General features: G+C 35.8%; 1 non-coding gene across 1 annotated transcript; it reads left to right on the top strand.

Moving 5' to 3' along the window:
- Positions 1-5154: 5154 nt before the first annotated feature.
- On the top strand, positions 5155-5226 carry TRNAC-GCA (transfer RNA cysteine (anticodon GCA)). Its single transcript has one exon. It is a non-coding gene; the product is annotated as a tRNA-Cys (tRNA).
- The last annotated feature ends 4624 nt before the right edge of the window (positions 5227-9850 follow it).

The following is a 9850-nucleotide window of genomic DNA, read 5'->3' as shown; positions in this document are numbered from 1 at the left end:
ACTCTTTTGTATGGAAGAGAGTCCTTGGCCTTTGAATAAGTTCAATTAGCCTTGTATTCTAAGGATTTGAACAAACGAAAGGAGCACAGACCATCTTTGACTAGTGAAAGCCTACCGGTTAAGGCGAAATTCACAAAGAGAGATGGCAAGTTTGACAAGAAGAAGGGTAAAAGTTAGTAGAAGTCTTATAGTGGTGATGCATCTGGTATTCAATGTTATCATTGTAAGAAGGACGGTCATACAAAAAAAGTATTCCTTAAACGCATGAAAGATCATGGAGGTTAGGATAATGGCAATGCTGCCATTGTTCAAGATGATTTTGACTCATCTGATGTTATTGTGGTTTGAAGAAGTGACTCAAGTAAAGAGTGGATTGTGGATTCATGTTGCACTTGGCACATGAATCCAAGAAAAGACTTGCAATAAAGCTTGCAAGATTGCAAGTGTGGATATGTGAGATTTAAGCTCCATGCTGAGTCAATAAGGTTGTTAACTGAAGTCAGATATGTACCTGATTTGAAGAGAAATTTGATTTCTCTTGGTGAATTTGACAAGAAAGGATATGTTTTTCAAGGAGAGAAAAGTATCCTAAGAGTCATAAAGGGTCGAAGGAAGTCTTGAGAGGCGTGAAGAAATAAGGTTTGTATACCTTTGAGGATGAAGTTGTAAATGGTTTGGAAGATGTTGCATCCACTAAAACTTAGTGAAGACATAAATTTGGCACATGAGATTGGGTCATGTCAATGAAAAGGGTCTAGTAGAATTGGAAAAACAAAATTTGCTTGGCGGAGACAAAGTAAAAAAGCTGAAGTTTTGTGAACCTAGTGTACTTGGAAAATCTTGCATAGTGGATTCTAATAAATGCTAACAAAGAACACATGGATCCCTTCTTTACATCCATTCCGTTCTTTGAGGGCCTGCAAGGTGTCCATCACATTCTGGAGCAAGGTATTTTCTATCCATAGTTGATGATTATTCCAGAAAGTTATGGGTATTCATCCAGAAGACTAAGGATCCAACTTTTGAGAATTTCAAAAGTTGGAAGACTCTTGTCGAAACTCAAACTGGCAGAAAGGTAAAGAGGTTGAGAACCGACAATGGCCTTGAATTTTGCAATTAGGTGTTCGGTAATTTTTGTGCAGCCTCTGGTATTGCTAGGCACAAAACTACTGCAAGTACTCCCAAACAAAATGGTTTGGCTGAAAGATTTAATCGAACCATTTTGAAAAGAGTTTGATGTATGTTATCTAGTGTTAGGTTAAAAAAGGTATTTTAGGCAGGGGTTGTTTCGACAACAACATATCTGATAAACAAATGTCCTTTGACTGTGCTAGATATGAAGACACCTAAAGAAGTTTGGTCGAGACATCCACCATATCTTGACAAACGTAGACTATTTGGCTGCGTGTAGCCTATGCCCACATTAGGAAAGACAAGGTTGAACCTAGAGTTTGAGATGCATGTTCATGGGATACCCCGAAGGAGTCAAAGCTTATAGGCTATAGTTCCTAGAGCCAGGTCATCAGAGATGTATCACTAGTCGAGATGCAGTTTTCAGTAAAGCTGAGACGAATTTCAAGAAAACTGACGATGTTGGTCGAAGTACAGAGATATATAAAGAAGATTTAGAACAAGGAGAGATTCTCGTTGAGGTGGAGCATGTCGATGCTAAAGTGTGTATCCCATATGAAGTTAAAGAAGAAGTAAAAGATGCTGAAGATACTGAGGAAGTTGAGGAAACTGTCGATGACTATCTGTTGGCAAGAGATAGGCCGAGAAGAGTCATTAAACCACCTCAGTGATTTGGGTATGCAGATCTCATATCTTATGCCTTAATATCTGCAAGTGAGGTTCTAGATGAAGAACCTAGATACTATAAGGAAGTTATGAGAAGTCGAAATAAGACTGAATGGCTCAAGGCCATGAACAATACGATGAAACATCTTCATGAAAATCACACTTGGGAACTGATTAAGAAACCTGTTGTAAGTAGATTTTCAAAGTTAAGGAAGGAATCGAAGGAGTGACGTCGAAAGGATACAAGGCAAGACTGGTCGCAAGTGGGTTTACTAAGAAAGAAGGTTCTACTTCAATGATTTGTTCTCAGCTATTGTAAAGCATAGATCCAACAGGATATTGTTAGCTATGGTGGCGAAGTTCAACCTAGAACTTGAACAGATGGATGTGAAGACTAATTTCTTGTATGGTGATCTAAATGAAACAATCCTAATGAGGTAACTTGAAAGGTATGCAGAAAAGGGAGAGGAAGATTATGTGTGAAAGTTGAATAGATCTTCACATGGATTGAAACAATCTCCTCGATAGTGGAATAGGAGATTCAACAAGTTCATGGCACACATAGGTTTCATTAGAAGTCAGTTCGACCAATGTGTTTACTTCAGATTTCGACCTGGAAATTCATTTGTTATTTTATTGCTTTATGTGGATGATATTCTCATAGCAAGCAACAATGTTGAGAATGTAATGAAGGTGAAGGTTAAACTCAATAAGGAATTCGACATAAGGATCTGGGAGCTACATCCAAGATTCTTGGGATTGATATTCGAAGAGATAGAAAGCAGTCGAGATTATGCTTATCTCAAGAGACATACCTGAAGAAGATTCTCGACAAATATGGTATGTCGAATTCAAAGCCTGTTGTAACACCAACAAATCCTCAGTTCAAGCTAAGTATAAATTAGTGTCCCAATATCGAGGTCAAAAGAGCTTATATGAATAGCATCCCGTATGTTAACATAGTAGGTTCTTTGATGTACGTTATGGTGTGTACTAGACCCGACATAACATATGCAGTAAGTCTTGTAAGCAAGTACATGACGAATCCTGGAAAGGATCATTGGCAAGCATTGAAGTGGATTCTAAGATACATAAATGGGTCTCTGAACAGAGTCCCAATTTATGGTGGAGCTTGTGGTGAAAATAGTAAAACAACATTTGAAGGGTATCTCGAATCCGACTATGCATATTGTATGGATTCTAGGAAATCTATTTCTGGATATGTGCTCACTATTTTTGGCACAACAATCAGTTGAAAAACAACACTTCAGAAGGTTTTTGCCTTATCAACCACTGAATCAGAATATATTGCCCTCACTGAAGTTGTGAAAGAAGCATTGTGGCTTGAAGGTTTTGCTAAAGAGCTTAAAATTCAAGGTCGAGGTATCATTGTTAAATGTGATAATCAAAGTGCAATACACCTATAGAAGAATTCAGCATATCATGAACGAACCACGCGCATCGATATGAAGTTGCATTTTGTTAGAGTGGTAATCGAGCATGGAGAAGTCCAAGTGCTGAAGGTTTAGACATATCACAACGATGATGATATGATCACCAAGACCTTTTCAAGTTGTAAGTTTTTCCACTGTATGCAGTTGATAAAATTGTAGGAAGAAAGCTATTTTGTTCCCTTGATGTTATAGAGTTTGTTCCAAGGTGGAGCTTTGTGAGATATTGGATCGATCTAGTATGGTCGAAGGATAGCTTTTTGGTTTGGAAATTCGACAGGATCTTAGCATGCCGTCAAATTCTGTTGACATGCTATAGTCGATGGCCTATAATGCTGTAATCTAAGTATACTCAAGTATGCAGTAGTCAAAATGCTAGGATTGTTAGCATGTTGAATTGATCCTATTTGTTAAGTCCAATTATTTAAGTTAGTTTGTTCCCTAAGTTAGTTTATGTGATAGGTCTCTGTGTAAAATCGCATTAGTTTAGTGTGTTAGTTTTATTATAAATATCATACTAGTATCACATCATTACACACTCGAAATCCTAATTAGGGTGTGAGAGGTTATTTGTTATTCTGTAACACTTGTAATCTTCTTTCAAAGAGAAAGAAAAAATAATAGTTTATAACCAATTTCATTGTATTCTTCTTTCTTCCCTCTTTCCTACCCTTGTGGGTTTCTTGCTAAGAAAAGAAATCTATTATACTTTGCTTTTGGCATAGGTTTCACAACATAAGCCTTAACTTTCTCATTATATCTAGTCTCCCTAGTAGAAACCTCTACCTCAAACTAATTATTCTCCATCATAGTTTTTGGATCTTTCATTCCAAGTTTTTACAATTCATCCTCATACGGGTCTAACTGAAAATAACATACCTTCTTATAATGAAATGTGATTCTTCATGTTTCACCTTCCACAACTTGTAACCCTTTACACCTTTTGAATTACCAATGAAGACACACTTCATATACCTAATATCAAGTCGGTCTAGCATGATATGTGCAAACAACAAAGGTTTTAAGACCTTCAAATTAGAGTAGTCTACCAATTACCTACCCCAAATCTCCATAAGTATTTTGAAGTATATTCTTATGAATGGACATATATTGATTAAGTAAGCTGTTTTAGACAAGTCTTACCCTAAAAAACTTTCACAACCCAGATGTCAACAACATGCACTACACCCTCTCAAATATTGTCATTTTCTTGCGTTCATATAGGAAATTTCGTTGAGATGTGCAAACAACACTTCTATGCCTCTTTATACTTTGATTTTATTGTGAAAGTCTTTACCAATACTGGAACCATCTAAAATACATAACTCACACAGTTAAGACCCTTTAGCCACAATCCATGCACCAAAGTTTTTAACACGCCATGTTTAGTGCAATAGCCTATATCATCAAACTTTCTCATGGATAACAAATTTTGCTTATGCTCTAAAATATAACTCACATTACGTTAGGCCCTTTTTTTAATAAGTTCTCAAATATATTTTAGAGAGATTTGTTGTGAGATGCAAGACTAAGGGTAAATGAAGGGAGTTAAATAAGAGTAGAGGTGTAACGATTTGGTTTGGATCAATTTTTCAATCAAAAAATGTTTGAACCGATAAATCCTACATCAATTTGGTTTGGTTCAGTTGGAAACAATACATTCATAATGTAACAATTCTATTTCATGCTATCATTTTTTAAAACAATAATTTTTTTTCAAACAAAATATTTCATGCTCTATATTTTTTTTAACAACTTTAAACTTAATTCCTTAAATTTTCACAAATTTAATAAATTCATACAACATACTTTGAAGGATGACATTTCTCTATCAAATACAAATAAGAAGTAAAACATATGTGAATATATCTTAATGTTTTTCTTTCGTTGCAACAATAACACCATTGGGTCCATAGCTCAGTGGTAGAGCATTTGACTGCAGATCAAGAGGTCACCGGTTCGAACCCGGTTGGGCCCTTTTTTAATAAGTTTTCAAATATATTTTAGAGATAACTCTTGTGAGATGCAAGACTTTGGGAAAATGAAGAGGTATAAATAAGAGTAGAGGTATAACGATTTGGTTTGGATAAGTTTTTCAATAAAAAAATGTTTGATTGAAAAATCCTACATCAGTTTGGTTTGATTCAGATTGAAACAATACATTCATAATGTCACAATTCTATTTCATTCTATCATTTTTTAAAACAATCATTTTTTTTCAAACAAAATATTTCATGCTCGATATTTTTTTAACAACTTTAAAATTAATTCCTTAAATTTTCACAAATTTAATAGATTCATACAACATACTTTGAAGGATGACAGTTCTCTATCAAAGACAAATAAGAAGTAAAACATATGTGAATATATCTTAATGTTTTTTTTTCGTCGCAACAACAACACCATTGGGTCCATAGCTTAGTGATAGAGCATTTGACTGCAGATCAAGAGGTCACCAGTTCAAACCTAATTGGACCCTTTTTTAATAAGTTGTCAAATATATTTTAGACATAATTGTTGTGAGATGCAAGACTAGGGAAAAATGAAGAGGGTTAAATAAGAGTAGAGGTGTAACGATTATTAAAAATCTAATCAAAATAAATTTATATTATGTTTCTACTTGAAACACAAATATGAAAAGATGGAGAGGTTAATAAAGATGGAAATAACATGATGTCAAAAGAGATTAAATGAGAAGAAAAGAGATATAAAATAAATAGACAACCAAAATATAGGTTAGCGTAACAATGTTTGTAAGTGGAATGATGGCGGTTGTCGAATCATATGTTTTAAGCATAAATACTTAAGGGTTTTGGTGAGCAATGAAAATTAGGGTTTATGGTGAATGTCACATATTAACTTATGGTTTGCTGTGATTTATGAAGTGACTAAGTGAAGTGAAGCAACGTGTCGCGGCGCGAAAAATACCCGATCAAGCAAACACTCGAATGACTCTGAAGTCCCCACCAAAGTTTTATTTTTAAAAGGGAACCATCGATAAAGGTCATCGCAGCCAAATTTAGGTTCGGGGGTCGATTATGCGTAGGGAAGGTATTAGCACCCCACGAGAATCGTTGTAACCAACGAGAATCTCTTAATTAGTTTTGAAAGAAATGTTAGCTTAAAGTGTTAAGTTCCTTCTAATTATTTAAAGTATTTACAAGAGAAAAAGGAAAGGACTGAAAAAAGGTTTTTATTAGGGTGCTTGACGAGACATTGGATCTCGCTCCTACGTATCTTCAAGTGAAATGGGAAACTCAAAGCTACGTAGTTCTAGGTAGCAAACCTATTTTTGTTGGTTGATTTTAATTATGAAAGTGAGTTTAGTCGCGCTTGGCAAAGGAAGACTCGTTTGTTGAAAATAAAAGTTTCACGTTTGACGATAATCGTTCGTTTGAGAACTGAGTTTGATTGATTTTTTATTGTTTTTAGGTGGAAGACAAGTATTCAAGTTAGAATGAGGTGTACGCTTCACGTTCGTTTACTCGAGGATAAAAGGTTGTGCCCCCAATTCTTCCTTTTTCAATCCAATTTTTATTTACGGAAAGAAATATTTAAAGATCATTATTAGTATACAGAAGACGAATGCTCAGCTAGAACGAGGCGTACGCCTTGTGTTTGATGATTCAAAGAACAAAATGGGTGTACACCCAATTATCATTTTTTTGACCGACTCTAACTACGAAATTTAAACGCTATTATTATAATGTCTTTTTTATGGAAGATGAACTCTCGAGTTAAAATGAGGTGTACACCTCGCATAAATTATTTGATGGATAAAACGGGTGTACACCCGATTATTCTTTTTTCAACCATGTTCTTATGAAAAAATGAAAATATTTAAAGTAAATGCAAGAGTAAGTTTAAAAAGTGAAGAAAAAAATAAAAGATGTATTTTGTCAAAAAAAAATGTATTATGTGGCGATACAAACCGTCATCAAGCAACAAATAGTGACGATAAAACCATCACCACACTCAGTTTTTTTCTTTTATTTTTCCAACAAACAGAACTGGCTCTCCCTCCCTCTCAATCACTTTTATTCATTCAAATGAGATGATACATAAGTATATTATATAAAGATGGATTCTACTCCACTTCCAAATAAAAAATAAAAAATAAACGTTAAAAATTAGTTTCATGACACTACTAAGCATAGACTATTTAAAAAAACATGAGTATTTACACGAGCTTTGAACCATTCTAAACACACATATTATTTTACATCTTAAATAATAGTAAAAGAAATACTTACAACTCTATGGAGTCGTAACCAGAATGCTCATGATTAGCAAACATATTATGTAGGTCTTCGTTATCAACCTGAAAAAATTTGATTGGGTTATTTTCACGAAAAAAGGGATATTGGTAGAAAACTTGTGAAATAGCACCCCGTGCGAGCTTCGCCCTATGTGAGGAAAGGCGGTTAATGGGTGTGTTCAATAGGAAAATTTCCTATGTGAGGAAGTCCTGGGCAAGGGTATAATTGAGGGAGACACGAATTTGAGGGGCCAATGTATCAACCTATAGACCCTTAAAACGTATTATCAGTATCTTAATTTGAACGAGAACTCGACCGAGGAACAAATATTCGTTAAAACTAAATGTTATATTATGTTACTATTTGGTAACTTGTTATTTCCAGAAAGTACAAGTAACACATTCAATTTTATGTATTTAAGTTTGTTTGTGTGAGATATTGGATCGAACTCTAGTATGGTCGAAGGGTAGTTTCTTGGTTCGACAGGGTTAAGCATGAAGTCGAAGGTTGTTCACATGCTTGTGTCGAAGATGCTAGGGTTGTTAGCATGTTAAATTAGGTTTTAGTGTTTAAACCCTAATTTGTTAAGTTAGCTTGTTTATTAAGTTGCCTTGTGTAATGGGCCTTGCTGAAAAAGCCCATTAGTTAGTATGTTAGATTTTATTATAAATAGCATACTAGTCTCTCATCATTGCTAAGCTGCAAATCCTAATTTAGGGTGAGAGAGGTTATTTGTTATTCTTGTAAACTTGTAATCTTGTTTTAAGAGAAAGTAAAAGAATAGTAGTTATAACCAATTCTTGTGTTCCTCTTCTTCCTTGTCATTTATTCATCCCTTATTTTATACTTTGTTCGTGGCATTGAATTCACAACAAATTGGTGCGGTGAGCATGGAGAAGATGCCTTCAACAAAGTATGAGATTGAAAAGTTCACCGGAGTGAATGATTTCGGTCTGTGGCGCTTGAAGATGAAAGCCCTACTGGTTCAGCAGGGTTGTTTGGAAGCGTTGAAGGGAGAGGCAGCCATGAATGCAGAATTGACGGCAGCGGAGAAGACGAGTATGATCGAGAAAGCACACAGCGCAATTTTGTTGAGCCTTGGTGATAAGGTTCTCCGGCAGGTATCAAAGGAGACGACGGCATCAGGGTTATGGGTGAAACTTGAAAGTTTGTATATGACCAAATCGCTGGTAAATCAACTCTACCTGAAGCAAGCTTTGTATTCATTCAAGATGATTGAAGACAAAGTATTGGCTGAGCAGTTGGATATGTTCAACAAGCTGATTCTTGATCTTGAAAATATTGATGTGAAGATCGAAGATGAAGATCAAGCGTTGTTACTATTGTGTTCTTTGCCTCGATCACATGCTCACTTCAAAGAAACTCTCTTGTATGGAAGGGAGTCCCTTACGTTTGAAGAAGTTCAATCAGCCTTGTACTCTAAGGACTTGAATGAACGAAAGGAGCATAAACCTTCGACTGTTGGCGAAGGTTTGGCCGTTAAAGGAAAACTCTTACGAAAGGATGGTAAGTTCGACAAGAAGAAAGGCAAAAGCCAGTCGAAGTCTTACAGTGGCGAAGCATCTGGCATTCGATGCTACCATTGTAAGAAGGAGGGTCACACAAGAAAGGTGTGCCCTGAACGCCTGAAATATCATGGAGGTAAGGATAATGGCAACGCTGCCATTGTTCAAGATGATTTCGAATCATCTGATGTTCTTGTGGTTTCAAGCAGTGACTCTAAGAAGGAGTGGATTATGGATTCAGGTTGCACTTGGCACATGACTCCAAACAAAGACTTGTTCGAGGAATTATGTGATCAAGATGGTGGATCAGTATTGCTGGGAAACAACAAGGCTTACAAGATTGCAGGTGTTGGATCTGTGACATTCAAGCTCCATGATGAGTCAATAAGGTTGTTGACTGAAGTCAGGTATGTTCCTGATTTGAAGAAAAATCTGCTTTCTCTTGGTGAATTCGACAAGAAAGGATATGTTTTCCAAGGAGAGAAAAGTATCCTAAGAGTCATGAAGGGTTCGAAGGAAGTCTTGAAAGGCGTGAAGAAACAAGGCTTGTATACCCTTGAGGCTGAAGTTGTAAGTGGTTCGACAAATGTTGCATCCACGAAACCTTTGTCGAAAACAGAAATCTGGCACATGAGATTGGGCCATGTCAGTGAAATGGGTCTGGTCGAATTAGGGAAACAAAATCTGCTTGGTGGAGACAAAGTCGAAAAGCTGAAGTTTTGTGAACCCTGTGTACTTGTAAAATCTTGCAGAGTGAAGTTCAACAAAGGCAAACAAAGAACACATGGATCCCTTGATTACATCCATGCTGATCTTT

This window comes from Vicia villosa, linkage group LG4, assembly GCF_029867415.1.
Source record: "Vicia villosa cultivar HV-30 ecotype Madison, WI linkage group LG4, Vvil1.0, whole genome shotgun sequence".
NCBI lineage: Eukaryota > Viridiplantae > Streptophyta > Magnoliopsida > Fabales > Fabaceae > Vicia > Vicia villosa.
Note: the sequence above shows the minus strand (reverse complement) of the source record. Positions and strands in the feature narration are given on the sequence as shown.